General features: G+C 46.3%; 7 non-coding genes across 7 annotated transcripts; all 7 read right to left on the bottom strand.

Moving 5' to 3' along the window:
- Positions 1-690: 690 nt before the first annotated feature.
- LOC130331378 (U2 spliceosomal RNA) lies at positions 691-881 on the bottom strand. The gene has a single exon (XR_008874290.1). It is a non-coding gene; the product is annotated as a U2 spliceosomal RNA (small nuclear RNA).
- A 2,096-nt stretch (positions 882-2,977) lies between these two features.
- Positions 2,978-3,168, bottom strand: LOC130331377 (U2 spliceosomal RNA). The gene has a single exon (XR_008874289.1). It is a non-coding gene; the product is annotated as a U2 spliceosomal RNA (small nuclear RNA).
- Positions 3,169-5,261: 2,093 nt separating this feature from the next.
- LOC130331383 (U2 spliceosomal RNA) lies at positions 5,262-5,452 on the bottom strand. The gene has a single exon (XR_008874294.1). It is a non-coding gene; the product is annotated as a U2 spliceosomal RNA (small nuclear RNA).
- Positions 5,453-7,535: 2,083 nt separating this feature from the next.
- Positions 7,536-7,726, bottom strand: LOC130331382 (U2 spliceosomal RNA). Its single transcript, XR_008874293.1, has one exon. It is a non-coding gene; the product is annotated as a U2 spliceosomal RNA (small nuclear RNA).
- Positions 7,727-9,811: 2,085 nt separating this feature from the next.
- On the bottom strand, positions 9,812-10,002 carry LOC130331380 (U2 spliceosomal RNA). Its single transcript, XR_008874292.1, has one exon. It is a non-coding gene; the product is annotated as a U2 spliceosomal RNA (small nuclear RNA).
- A 2,080-nt stretch (positions 10,003-12,082) lies between these two features.
- LOC130331379 (U2 spliceosomal RNA) lies at positions 12,083-12,273 on the bottom strand. The gene has a single exon (XR_008874291.1). It is a non-coding gene; the product is annotated as a U2 spliceosomal RNA (small nuclear RNA).
- Positions 12,274-14,364: 2,091 nt separating this feature from the next.
- Positions 14,365-14,555, bottom strand: LOC130331376 (U2 spliceosomal RNA). The gene has a single exon (XR_008874288.1). It is a non-coding gene; the product is annotated as a U2 spliceosomal RNA (small nuclear RNA).
- Positions 14,556-15,276: the final 721 nt, after the last annotated feature.

Below are 15,276 nucleotides of genomic sequence, written 5' to 3'. Positions count from 1 at the left end.
GCACCTTCTGATGCATCAGGTAGGTGCACAATAGCATAGCCTAACCCTCTGTACTTTGGTCTATATTGATGCGGGACATAGACAGCCAGCTGATGACCAATCCATTAGTGCAATGGATGGCTGGAAGCATTTGTCTTTGCCTTTGCAATACCACAGAAGCAATGCATGGTCAATGTACAGCAATGACACACCTGTGTGAACAGCCAGGAGACCCCCCCCCCCCCCCCATGTTATGTTACATAGTTACATAGTTAGTACGGTCGAAAAAAGACATATGTCCATCAAGTTCAACCAGGGAATTAAGGGGTAGGGGTGTGGCGCGATATTGGGGAAGGGATGAGATTTTATATTTCTTCATAAGCATTAATCTTATTTTGTCAATTAGGAACATTCAGCACCCACCCGCTATCAAGGCAGCTGCCTATCATGTAATGCCCTACCTGCACAGGTGTGCTGGCTACTCAAATGATCCAATTAAGGAGGCCATTTAGTCAGCAGCAGCAGAAGTCCTGTGCCTGGACGCTCCAACAGCGGCCAGACACAAGCAGAAGCAGAAGCAGCAGAAGCAGCAGCAGCACCACCTTTTGTTTTTTGGCTGCAGCAGCAGCAAGGCCCACAGGGCTGGCTAGCTGGCTAGCCAGCAAGCAGGTAGCAATGAAAGTAGGAATCTTTCTTTTTAACCTTGTAAGGGGGTGGTGCACTGTACCCGAAGATACTGCCATATCGGGTCAATGCATAGGGCGACGGAAGCAAGCTTCGAAATCGGCCCCCGTTCTCAAAAATCCATTTAATATATGGTCCCCAGATAGGGGACGTATCAGATATTAAACTGATAAGAACAGATACTACACTTGATCTTAGCCAAAAGGCCGAGAAGCGATAACCGTGAAAGGGGCGGGCCCAACAAGGTGCCCTTCATGGGCACTATCACTGCTTGCTGTCAGGGAGGCTGCCAGACAATTTTCCATGCACACTCTGGGCTGGGGGGCAGTCAACCACCAGTACACACAGCAGAACCTAAACCCATACCATTATTGCTAAGCAGCAAGACAGGGGCCCATTGCACTCCCACGGGGCCTTTTTAAATGCAATCCATAACCCGGATTTGCCAGGAACCCTTCTTACTCCTCCTACTTGCATGTGACACTGGGCTTAGGATCTGCATAGGAAACACACACACAAGCACACACCTACCTTTGTTGCCTGCAGATGCCTCCTTGGCTGTCCCCAAACGGTATCAAACCAACACCCACGGGAAGCTGTAAGCATAGAGGACATGCCTGCACCCCATTGGACTTACCTGTGTGGGTTAAACCCGGGTTATTTGACAACCTATGGCGGTGATGGTTCTGCTCAGGCAGAGCAGTGCTGATGCTCCTCATAAAGCTGTCGCTGCTGTGAAGGTTCTAGGTGACATCACAAATCCCTATGGTTACATACACAACAAAGCTGGGTTGTTGTTGTTTACACTCTGCAAGGCCTGTGGAAGTGAGTGACATCATAGCACTGTAGTTCTGAGGGTTCTAGATGGATGCAACAATCTCCTGTTGCTTCTATGAAGGCCATAATAGACGACATCACCAAACAGCTCCATAGTCACATACACAGCAAAGGAGAGATGTTGTTTACACCTAGTGATGTCAGTGGTATTGAGTGACATCACAGCACAGTGCTAAGGCTCCTGGGCCTGGACACAGCAGCGGCTGCAATATCTCAACGGAGAATACGTTTATATATATGTGTGTGTGTGCGCGTATATATATATATATATATATATATATATATATATATATATATATATATTTCTCCGCCGAAATCACTTTTAAACCCATTTCCACCTTTTTTTCCCTTCTCTTCCTCTTACTTTTTTTTCACGTTTTTTTACGTTTTTCTCCTTTTCGCCTCTTTTCTGGGCGCATTATTCTTCTTTTTCTTCTTTTTTTTCGTCTAATGCATACCCCATCAGTGCAGCAATGCTTATTCAATACCGCCAGCAGATGGAGACACTGGGGGATAATTTTCTAAGGATTTATACTGATTTTTCCTGTCTGAATTTGTCGCACAGAAAGTTGCAGGCCAAATATGTGTGACATTTCTGCGACTTTAGCTTCTAGAGCATTTTTACAACATTATACATAGGTGCTGAATACATAAAAAGCGACTGTTCAGCGACAGACAAGTCGCATCGGCTGAAAGTAGGCCAGAATGTCAGTCCATGTTGGAGCAGGTTTAGATACAGTCTAAAGTATAGATCTCAAAGTCTGTGCACAGAATTTAGCAAGGGCCTCGCACCTTCTGATGCATCAGGTAGGTGCACAATAGCATAGCCTAACCCTCTGTACTTTGGTCTATATTGATGCGGGACATAGACAGCCAGCTGATGACCAATCCATTAGTGCAATGGATGACTGGAAGCATTTGTCTTTGCCTTTGCAATACCACAGAAGCAATGCATGGTCAATGTACAGCAATGACACACCTGTGTGAACAGCCAGGAGACCCCCCCCCCCCCCCATGTTATGTTACATAGTTACATAGTTAGTACGGTCGAAAAAAGACATATGTCCATCAAGTTCAACCAGGGAATTAAGGGGTAGGGGTGTGGCGCGATATTGGGGAAGGGATGAGATTTTATATTTCTTCATAAGCATTAATCTTATTTTGTCAATTAGGAACATTCAGCACCCACCCGCTATCAAGGCAGCTGCCTATCATGTCATGCCCTACCTGCACAGGTGTGCTGGCTACTCAAATGATCCAATTAAGGAGGCCATTTAGTCAGCAGCAGCAGAAGTCCTGTGCCTGGACGCTCCAACAGCGGCCAGACACAAGCAGAAGCAGAAGCAGCAGAAGCAGCAGCAGCACCACCTTTTGTTTTTTGGCTGCAGCAGCAGCAAGGCCCACAGGGCTGGCTAGCTGGCTAGCCAGCAAGCAGGTAGCAATGAAAGTAGGAATCTTTCTTTTTAACCCTGTAAGGGGGTGGTGCACTGTACCCGAAGATACTGCCATATCGGGTCAATGCATAGGGCGACGGAAGCAAGCTTCGAAATCGGCCCCCGTTCTCAAAAATCCATTTAATATATGGTCCCCAGATAGGGGACGTATCAGATATTAAACTGATAAGAACAGATACTACACTTGATCTTAGCCAAAAGGCCGAGAAGCGATAACCGTGAAAGGGGCGGGCCCAACAAGGTGCCCTTCATGGGCACTATCACTGCTTGCTGTCAGGGAGGCTGCCAGACAATTTTCCATGCACACTCTGGGCTGGGGGGCAGTCAACCACCAGTACACACAGCAGAACCTAAACCCATACCATTATTGCTAAGCAGCAAGACAGGGGCCCATTGCACTCCCACGGGGCCTTTTTAAATGCAATCCATAACCCGGATTTGCCAGGAACCCTTCTTACTCCTCCTACTTGCATGTGACACTGGGCTTAGGATCTGCATAGGAAACACATACACAAGCACACACCTACCTTTGTTGCCTGCAGATGCCTCCTTGGCTGTCCCCAAACGGTATCAAACCAACACCCACGGGAAGCTGTAAGCATAGAGGACATGCCTGCACCCCATTGGACTTACCTGTGTGGGTTAAACCCGGGTTATTTGACAACCTATGGCGGTGATGGTTCTGCTCAGGCAGAGCAGTGCTGATGCTCCTCATAAAGCTGTCGCTGCTGTGAAGGTTCTAGGTGACATCACAAATCCCTATGGTTACATACACAACAAAGCTGGGTTGTTGTTGTTTACACTCTGCAAGGCCTGTGGAAGTGAGTGACATCATAGCACTGTAGTTCTGAGGGTTCTAGATGGATGCAACAATCTCCTGTTGCTTCTATGAAGGCCATAATAGACGACATCACCAAACAGCTCCATAGTCACATACACAGCAAAGGAGAGATGTTGTTTACACCTAGTGATGTCAGTGGTATTGAGTGACATCACAGCACAGTGCTAAGGCTCCTGGGCCTGGACACAGCAGCGGCTGCAATATCTCAACGGAGAATACGTTTATATATATATGTGTGTGTGTGCGCGTATATATATATATATATATATATATATATATATATATATATATATATATTTCTCCGCCGAAATCACTTTTAAACCCATTTCCACCTTTTTTTCCCTTCTCTTCCTCTTACTTTTTTTTCACGTTTTTTTACGTTTTTCTCCTTTTCGCCTCTTTTCTGGGCGTATTATTCTTCTTTTTCTTCTTTTTTTTCGTCTAATGCATACCCCATCAGTGCAGCAATGCTTATTCAATACCGCCAGCAGATGGAGACACTGGGGGATAATTTTCTAAGGATTTATACTGATTTTTCCTGTCTGAATTTGTCGCACAGAAAGTTGCAGGCCAAATATGTGTGACATTTCTGCGACTTTAGCTTCTAGAGCATTTTTACAACATTATACATAGGTGCTGAATACATAAAAAGCGACTGTTCAGCGACAGACAAGTCGCATCGGCTGAAAGTAGGCCAGAATGTCAGTCCATGTTGGAGCAGGTTTAGATACAGTCTAAAGTATAGATCTCAAAGTCTGTGCACAGAATTTAGCAAGGGCCTCGCACCTTCTGATGCATCAGGTAGGTGCACAATAGCATAGCCTAACCCTCTGTACTTTGGTCTATATTGATGCGGGACATAGACAGCCAGCTGATGACCAATCCATTAGTGCAATGGATGGCTGGAAGCATTTGTCTTTGCCTTTGCAATACCACAGAAGCAATGCATGGTCAATGTACAGCAATGACACACCTGTGTGAACAGCCAGGAGACCCCCCCCCCATGTTATGTTACATAGTTACATAGTTAGTACGGTCGAAAAAAGACATATGTCCATCAAGTTCAACCAGGGAATTAAGGGGTAGGGGTGTGGCGCGATATTGGGGAAGGGATGAGATTTTATATTTCTTCATAAGCATTAATCTTATTTTGTCAATTAGGAACATTCAGCACCCACCCGCTATCAAGGCAGCTGCCTATCATGTCATGCCCTACCTGCACAGGTGTGCTGGCTACTCAAATGATCCAATTAAGGAGGCCATTTAGTCAGCAGCAGCAGAAGTCCTGTGCCTGGACGCTCCAACAGCGGCCAGACACAAGCAGAAGCAGCAGCAGCAGAAGCAGCAGCAGCACCACCTTTTGTTTTTTGGCTGCAGCAGCAGCAAGGCCCACAGGGCTGGCTAGCTGGCTAGCCAGCAAGCAGGTAGCAATGAAAGTAGGAATCTTTCTTTTTAACCCTGTAAGGGGGTGGTGCACTGTACCCGAAGATACTGCCATATCGGGTCAATGCATAGGGCGACGGAAGCAAGCTTCGAAATCGGCCCCCGTTCTCAAAAATCCATTTAATATATGGTCCCCAGATAGGGGACGTATCAGATATTAAACTGATAAGAACAGATACTACACTTGATCTTAGCCAAAAGGCCGAGAAGCGATAACCGTGAAAGGGGCGGGCCCAACAAGGTGCCCTTCATGGGCACTATCACTGCTTGCTGTCAGGGAGGCTGCCAGACAATTTTCCATGCACACTCTGGGCTGGGGGGCAGTCAACCACCAGTACACACAGCAGAACCTAAACCCATACCATTATTGCTAAGCAGCAAGACAGGGGCCCATTGCACTCCCACGGGGCCTTTTTAAATGCAATCCATAACCCGGATTTGCCAGGAACCCTTCTTACTCCTCCTACTTGCATGTGACACTGGGCTTAGGATCTGCATAGGAAACACACACACAAGCACACACCTACCTTTGTTGCCTGCAGATGCCTCCTTGGCTGTCCCCAAACGGTATCAAACCAACACCCACGGGAAGCTGTAAGCATAGAGGACATGCCTGCACCCCATTGGACTTACCTGTGTGGGTTAAACCCGGGTTATTTGACAACCTATGGCGGTGATGGTTCTGCTCAGGCAGAGCAGTGCTGATGCTCCTCATAAAGCTGTCGCTGCTGTGAAGGTTCTAGGTGACATCACAAATCCCTATGGTTACATACACAACAAAGCTGGGTTGTTGTTGTTTACACTCTGCAAGGCCTGTGGAAGTGAGTGACATCATAGCACTGTAGTTCTGAGGGTTCTAGATGGATGCAACAATCTCCTGTTGCTTCTATGAAGGCCATAATAGACGACATCACCAAACAGCTCCATAGTCACATACACAGCAAAGGAGAGATGTTGTTTACACCTAGTGATGTCAGTGGTATTGAGTGACATCACAGCACAGTGCTAAGGCTCCTGGGCCTGGACACAGCAGCGGCTGCAATATCTCAACGGAGAATACGTTTATATATATGTGTGTGTGTGCGCGTATATATATATATATATATATATATATATATATATATATATATTTCTCCGCCGAAATCACTTTTAAACCCATTTCCACCTTTTTTTCCCTTCTCTTCCTCTTACTTTTTTTTCAAGTTTTTTTACGTTTTTCTCCTTTTCGCCTCTTTTCTGGGCGTATTATTCTTCTTTTTCTTCTTTTTTTTCGTCTAATGCATACCCCATCAGTGCAGCAATGCTTATTCAATACCGCCAGCAGATGGAGACACTGGGGGATAATTTTCTAAGGATTTATACTGATTTTTCCTGTCTGAATTTGTCGCACAGAAAGTTGCAGGCCAAATATGTGTGACATTTCTGCGACTTTAGCTTCTAGAGCATTTTTACAACATTATACATAGGTGCTGAATACATAAAAAGCGACTGTTCAGCGACAGACAAGTCGCATCGGCTGAAAGTAGGCCAGAATGTCAGTCCATGTTGGAGCAGGTTTAGATACAGTCTAAAGTATAGATCTCAAAGTCTGTGCACAGAATTTAGCAAGGGCCTCGCACCTTCTGATGCATCAGGTAGGTGCACAATAGCATAGCCTAACCCTCTGTACTTTGGTCTATATTGATGCGGGACATAGACAGCCAGCTGATGACCAATCCATTAGTGCAATGGATGGCTGGAAGCATTTGTCTTTGCCTTTGCAATACCACAGAAGCAATGCATGGTCAATGTACAGCAATGACACACCTGTGTGAACAGCCAGGAGACCCCCCCCCCCCATGTTATGTTACATAGTTACATAGTACGGTCGAAAAAAGACATATGTCCATCAAGTTCAACCAGGGAATTAAGGGGTAGGGGTGTGGCGCGATATTGGGGAAGGGATGAGATTTTATATTTCTTCATAAGCATTAATCTTATTTTGTCAATTAGGAACATTCAGCACCCACCCGCTATCAAGGCAGCTGCCTATCATGTCATGCCCTACCTGCACAGGTGTGCTGGCTACTCAAATGATCCAATTAAGGAGGCCATTTAGTCAGCAGCAGCAGAAGTCCTGTGCCTGGACGCTCCAACAGCGGCCAGACACAAGCAGAAGCAGAAGCAGCAGAAGCAGCAGCAGCACCACCTTTTGTTTTTTGGCTGCAGCAGCAGCAAGGCCCACAGGGCTGGCTAGCTGGCTAGCCAGCAAGCAGGTAGCAATGAAAGTAGGAATCTTTCTTTTTAACCCTGTAAGGGGGTGGTGCACTGTACCCGAAGATACTGCCATATCGGGTCAATGCATAGGGCGACGGAAGCAAGCTTCGAAATCGGCCCCCGTTCTCAAAAATCCATTTAATATATGGTCCCCAGATAGGGGACGTATCAGATATTAAACTGATAAGAACAGATACTACACTTGATCTTAGCCAAAAGGCCGAGAAGCGATAACCGTGAAAGGGGCGGGCCCAACAAGGTGCCCTTCATGGGCACTATCACTGCTTGCTGTCAGGGAGGCTGCCAGACAATTTTCCATGCACACTCTGGGCTGGGGGGCAGTCAACCACCAGTACACACAGCAGAACCTAAACCCATACCATTATTGCTAAGCAGCAAGACAGGGGCCCATTGCACTCCCACTGGGCCTTTTTAAATGCAATCCATAACCCGGATTTGCCAGGAACCCTTCTTACTCCTCCTACTTGCATGTGACACTGGGCTTAGGATCTGCATAGGAAACACACACACAAGCACACACCTACCTTTGTTGCCTGCAGATGCCTCCTTGGCTGTCCCCAAACGGTATCAAACCAACACCCACGGGAAGCTGTAAGCATAGAGGACATGCCTGCACCCCATTGGACTTACCTGTGTGGGTTAAACCCGGGTTATTTGACAACCTATGGCGGTGATGGTTCTGCTCAGGCAGAGCAGTGCTGATGCTCCTCATAAAGCTGTCGCTGCTGTGAAGGTTCTAGGTGACATCACAAATCCCTATGGTTACATACACAACAAAGCTGGGTTGTTGTTGTTTACACTCTGCAAGGCCTGTGGAAGTGAGTGACATCATAGCACTGTAGTTCTGAGGGTTCTAGATGGATGCAACAATCTTCTGTTGCTTCTATGAAGGCCATAATAGACGACATCACCAAACAGCTCCATAGTCACATACACAGCAAAGGAGAGATGTTGTTTACACCTAGTGATGTCAGTGGTATTGAGTGACATCACAGCACAGTGCTAAGGCTCCTGGGCCTGGACACAGCAGCGGCTGCAATATCTCAACGGAGAATACGTTTATATATATGTGTGTGTGTGCGCGTATATATATATATATATATATATATATATATATATATATTTCTCCGCCGAAATCACTTTTAAACCCATTTCCACCTTTTTTTCCCTTCTCTTCCTCTTACTTTTTTTTCACGTTTTTTTACGTTTTTCTCCTTTTCGCCTCTTTTCTGGGCGTATTATTCTTCTTTTTCTTCTTTTTTTTCGTCTAATGCATACCCCATCAGTGCAGCAATGCTTATTCAATACCGCCAGCAGATGGAGACACTGGGGGATAATTTTCTAAGGATTTATACTGATTTTTCCTGTCTGAATTTGTCGCACAGAAAGTTGCAGGCCAAATATGTGTGACATTTCTGCGACTTTAGCTTCTAGAGCATTTTTACAACATTATACATAGGTGCTGAATACATAAAAAGCGACTGTTCAGCGACAGACAAGTCGCATCGGCTGAAAGTAGGCCAGAATGTCAGTCCATGTTGGAGCAGGTTTAGATACAGTCTAAAGTATAGATCTCAAAGTCTGTGCACAGAATTTAGCAAGGGCCTCGCACCTTCTGATGCATCAGGTAGGTGCACAATAGCATAGCCTAACCCTCTGTACTTTGGTCTATATTGATGCGGGACATAGACAGCCAGCTGATGACCAATCCATTAGTGCAATGGATGGCTGGAAGCATTTGTCTTTGCCTTTGCAATACCACAGAAGCAATGCATGGTCAATGTACAGCAATGACACACCTGTGTGAACAGCCAGGAGACCCCCCCCCCCCCCATGTTATGTTACATAGTTACATAGTTAGTACGGTCGAAAAAAGACATATGTCCATCAAGTTCAACCAGGGAATTAAGGGGTAGGGGTGTGGCGCGATATTGGGGAAGGGATGAGATTTTATATTTCTTCATAAGCATTAATCTTATTTTGTCAATTAGGAACATTCAGCACCCACCCGCTATCAAGGCAGCTGCCTATCATGTCATGCCCTACCTGCACAGGTGTGCTGGCTACTCAAATGATCCAATTAAGGAGGCCATTTAGTCAGCAGCAGCAGAAGTCCTGTGCCTGGACGCTCCAACAGCGGCCAGACACAAGCAGAAGCAGAAGCAGCAGAAGCAGCAGCAGCACCACCTTTTGTTTTTTGGCTGCAGCAGCAGCAAGGCCCACAGGGCTGGCTAGCTGGCTAGCCAGCAAGCAGGTAGCAATGAAAGTAGGAATCTTTCTTTTTAACCCTGTAAGGGGGTGGTGCACTGTACCCGAAGATACTGCCATATCGGGTCAATGCATAGGGCGACGGAAGCAAGCTTCGAAATCGGCCCCCGTTCTCAAAAATCCATTTAATATATGGTCCCCAGATAGGGGACGTATCAGATATTAAACTGATAAGAACAGATACTACACTTGATCTTAGCCAAAAGGCCGAGAAGCGATAACCGTGAAAGGGGCGGGCCCAACAAGGTGCCCTTCATGGGCACTATCACTGCTTGCTGTCAGGGAGGCTGCCAGACAATTTTCCATGCACACTCTGGGCTGGGGGGCAGTCAACCACCAGTACACACAGCAGAACCTAAACCCATACCATTATTGCTAAGCAGCAAGACAGGGGCCCATTGCACTCCCACGGGGCCTTTTTAAATGCAATCCATAACCCGGATTTGCCAGGAACCCTTCTTACTCCTCCTACTTGCATGTGACACTGGGCTTAGGATCTGCATAGGAAACACACACACAAGCACACACCTACCTTTGTTGCCTGCAGATGCCTCCTTGGCTGTCCCCAAACGGTATCAAACCAACACCCACGGGAAGCTGTAAGCATAGAGGACATGCCTGCACCCCATTGGACTTACCTGTGTGGGTTAAACCCGGGTTATTTGACAACCTATGGCGGTGATGGTTCTGCTCAGGCAGAGCAGTGCTGATGCTCCTCATAAAGCTGTCGCTGCTGTGAAGGTTCTAGGTGACATCACAAATCCCTATGGTTACATACACAACAAAGCTGGGTTGTTGTTGTTTACACTCTGCAAGGCCTGTGGAAGTGAGTGACATCATAGCACTGTAGTTCTGAGGGTTCTAGATGGATGCAACAATCTCCTGTTGCTTCTATGAAGGCCATAATAGACGACATCACCAAACAGCTCCATAGTCACATACACAGCAAAGGAGAGATGTTGTTTACACCTAGTGATGTCAGTGGTATTGAGTGACATCACAGCACAGTGCTAAGGCTCCTGGGCCTGGACACAGCAGCGGCTGCAATATCTCAACGGAGAATACGTTTATATATATGTGTGTGTGTGCGCGTATATATATATATATATATATATATATATATATATATATATATATTTCTCCGCCGAAATCACTTTTAAACCCATTTCCACCTTTTTTTCCCTTCTCTTCCTCTTACTTTTTTTTCACGTTTTTTTACGTTTTTCTCCTTTTCGCCTCTTTTCTGGGCGTATTATTCTTCTTTTTCTTCTTTTTTTTCGTCTAATGCATACCCCATCAGTGCAGCAATGCTTATTCAATACCGCCAGCAGATGGAGACACTGGGGGATAATTTTCTAAGGATTTATACTGATTTTTCCTGTCTGAATTTGTCGCACAGAAAGTTGCAGGCCAAATATGTGTGACATTTCTGCGACTTTAGCTTCTAGAGCATTTTTACAACATTATACATAGGTGCTGAATACATAAAAAGCGACTGTTCAGCGACAGACAAGTCGCATCGGCTGAAAGTAGGCCAGAATGTCAGTCCATGTTGGAGCAGGTTTAGATACAGTCTAAAGTATAGATCTCAAAGTCTGTGCACAGAATTTAGCAAGGGCCTCGCACCTTCTGATGCATCAGGTAGGTGCACAATAGCATAGCCTAACCCTCTGTACTTTGGTCTATATTGATGCGGGACATAGACAGCCAGCTGATGACCAATCCATTAGTGCAATGGATGGCTGGAAGCATTTGTCTTTGCCTTTGCAATACCACAGAAGCAATGCATGGTCAATGTACAGCAATGACACACCTGTGTGAACAGCCAGGAGACCCCCCCCCCCCCCCATGTTATGTTACATAGTTACATAGTTAGTACGGTCGAAAAAAGACATATGTCCATCAAGTTCAACCAGGGAATTAAGGGGTAGGGGTGTGGCGCGATATTGGGGAAGGGATGAGATTTTATATTTCTTCATAAGCATTAATCTTATTTTGTCAATTAGGAACATTCAGCACCCACCCGCTATCAAGGCAGCTGCCTATCATGTCATGCCCTACCTGCACAGGTGTGCTGGCTACTCAAATGATCCAATTAAGGAGGCCATTTAGTCAGCAGCAGCAGAAGTCCTGTGCCTGGACGCTCCAACAGCGGCCAGACACAAGCAGAAGCAGAAGCAGCAGAAGCAGCAGCAGCACCACCTTTTGTTTTTTGGCTGCAGCAGCAGCAAGGCCCACAGGGCTAGCCAGCAAGCAGGTAGCAATGAAAGTAGGAATCTTTCTTTTTAACCCTGTAAGGGGGTGGTGCACTGTACCCGAAGATACTGCCATATCGGGTCAATGCATAGGGCGACGGAAGCAAGCTTCGAAATCGGCCCCCGTTCTCAAAAATCCATTTAATATATGGTCCCCAGATAGGGGACGTATCAGATATTAAACTGATAAGAACAGATACTACACTTGATCTTAGCCAAAAGGCCGAGAAGCGATAACCGTGAAAGGGGCGGGCCCAACAAGGTGCCCTTCATGGGCACTATCACTGCTTGCTGTCAGGGAGGCTGCCAGACAATTTTCCATGCACACTCTGGGCTGGGGGGCAGTCAACCACCAGTACACACAGCAGAACCTAAACCCATACCATTATTGCTAAGCAGCAAGACAGGGGCCCATTGCACTCCCACGGGGCCTTTTTAAATGCAATCCATAACCCGGATTTGCCAGGAACCCTTCTTACTCCTCCTACTTGCATGTGACACTGGGCTTAGGATCTGCATAGGAAACACACACACAAGCACACACCTACCTTTGTTGCCTGCAGATGCCTCCTTGGCTGTCCCCAAACGGTATCAAACCAACACCCACGGGAAGCTGTAAGCATAGAGGACATGCCTGCACCCCATTGGACTTACCTGTGTGGGTTAAACCCGGGTTATTTGACAACCTATGGCGGTGATGGTTCTGCTCAGGCAGAGCAGTGCTGATGCTCCTCATAAAGCTGTCGCTGCTGTGAAGGTTCTAGGTGACATCACAAATCCCTATGGTTACATACACAACAAAGCTGGGTTGTTGTTGTTTACACTCTGCAAGGCCTGTGGAAGTGAGTGACATCATAGCACTGTAGTTCTGAGGGTTCTAGATGGATGCAACAATCTCCTGTTGCTTCTATGAAGGCCATAATAGACGACATCACCAAACAGCTCCATAGTCACATACACAGCAAAGGAGAGATGTTGTTTACACCTAGTGATGTCAGTGGTATTGAGTGACATCACAGCACAGTGCTAAGGCTCCTGGGCCTGGACACAGCAGCGGCTGCAATATCTCAACGGAGAATACGTTTATATATATGTGTGTGTGTGCGCGTATATATATATATATATATATATATATATATATATATATATATATTTCTCCGCCGAAATCACTTTTAAACCCATTTCCACCTTTTTTTCCCTTCTCTTCCTCTTACTTTTTTTTCACGTTTTTTTACGTTTTTCTCCTTTTCGCCTCTTTTCTGGGCGTATTATTCTTCTTTTTCTTCTTTTTTTTCGTCTAATGCATACCCCATCAGTGCAGCAATGCTTATTCAATACCGCCAGCAGATGGAGACACTGGGGGATAATTTTCTAAGGATTTATACTGATTTTTCCTGTCTGAATTTGTCGCACAGAAAGTTGCAGGCCAAATATGTGTGACATTTCTGCGACTTTAGCTTCTAGAGCATTTTTACAACATTATACATAGGTGCTGAATACATAAAAAGCGACTGTTCAGCGACAGACAAGTCGCATCGGCTGAAAGTAGGCCAGAATGTCAGTCCATGTTGGAGCAGGTTTAGATACAGTCTAAAGTATAGATCTCAAAGTCTGTGCACAGAATTTAGCAAGGGCCTCGCACCTTCTGATGCATCAGGTAGGTGCACAATAGCATAGCCTAACCCTCTGTACTTTGGTCTATATTGATGCGGGACATAGACAGCCAGCTGATGACCAATCCATTAGTGCAATGGATGGCTGGAAGCATTTGTCTTTGCCTTTGCAATACCACAGAAGCAATGCATGGTCAATGTACAGCAATGACACACCTGTGTGAACAGCCAGGAGACCCCCCCCCCCCCCATGTTATGTTACATAGTTACATAGTTAGTACGGTCGAAAAAAGACATATGTCCATCAAGTTCAACCAGGGAATTAAGGGGTAGGGGTGTGGCGCGATATTGGGGAAGGGATGAGATTTTATATTTCTTCATAAGCATTAATCTTATTTTGTCAATTAGGAACATTCAGCACCCACCCGCTATCAAGGCAGCTGCCTATCATGTCATGCCCTACCTGCACAGGTGTGCTGGCTACTCAAATGATCCAATTAAGGAGGCCATTTAGTCAGCAGCAGCAGAAGTCCTGTGCCTGGACGCTCCAACAGCGGCCAGACACAAGCAGAAGCAGAAGCAGCAGAAGCAGCAGCAGCACCACCTTTTGTTTTTTGGCTGCAGCAGCAGCAAGGCCCACAGGGCTGGCTAGCTGGCTAGCCAGCAAGCAGGTAGCAATGAAAGTAGGAATCTTTCTTTTTAACCCTGTAAGGGGGTGGTGCACTGTACCCGAAGATACTGCCATATCGGGTCAATGCATAGGGCGACGGAAGCAAGCTTCGAAATCGGCCCCCGTTCTCAAAAATCCATTTAATATATGGTCCCCAGATAGGGGACGTATCAGATATTAAACTGATAAGAACAGATACTACACTTGATCTTAGCCAAAAGGCCGAGAAGCGATAACCGTGAAAGGGGCGGGCCCAACAAGGTGCCCTTCATGGGCACTATCACTGCTTGCTGTCAGGGAGGCTGCCAGACAATTTTCCATGCACACTCTGGGCTGGGGGGCAGTCAACCACCAGTACACACAGCAGAACCTAAACCCATACCATTATTGCTAAGCAGCAAGACAGGGGCCCATTGCACTCCCACGGGGCCTTTTTAAATGCAATCCATAACCCGGATTTGCCAGGAACCCTTCTTACTCCTCCTACTTGCATGTGACACTGGGCTTAGGATCTGCATAGGAAACACACACACAAGCACACACCTACCTTTGTTGCCTGCAGATGCCTCCTTGGCTGTCCCCAAACGGTATCAAACCAACACCCACGGGAAGCTGTAAGCATAGAGGACATGCCTGCACCCCATTGGACTTACCTGTGTGGGTTAAACCCGGGTTATTTGACAACCTATGGCGGTGATGGTTCTGCTCAGGCAGAGCAGTGCTGATGCTCCTCATAAAGCTGTCGCTGCTGTGAAGGTTCTAGGTGACATCACAAATCCCTATGGTTACATACACAACAAAGCTGGGTTGTTGTTGTTTACACTCTGCAAGGCCTGTGGAAGTGAGTGACATCATAGCACTGTAGTTCTGAGGGTTCTAGATGGATGCAACAATCTCCTGTTGCTTCTATGAAGGCCATAATAGACGACATCACCAAACAGCTCCATAGTCACAT

The sequence above is a fragment of the Hyla sarda genome, unplaced genomic scaffold (assembly GCF_029499605.1).
Source record: "Hyla sarda isolate aHylSar1 unplaced genomic scaffold, aHylSar1.hap1 scaffold_3498, whole genome shotgun sequence".
In the NCBI taxonomy this organism is placed as follows: Eukaryota; Metazoa; Chordata; class Amphibia; order Anura; family Hylidae; genus Hyla; species Hyla sarda.
Note: the sequence above shows the minus strand (reverse complement) of the source record. Positions and strands in the feature narration are given on the sequence as shown.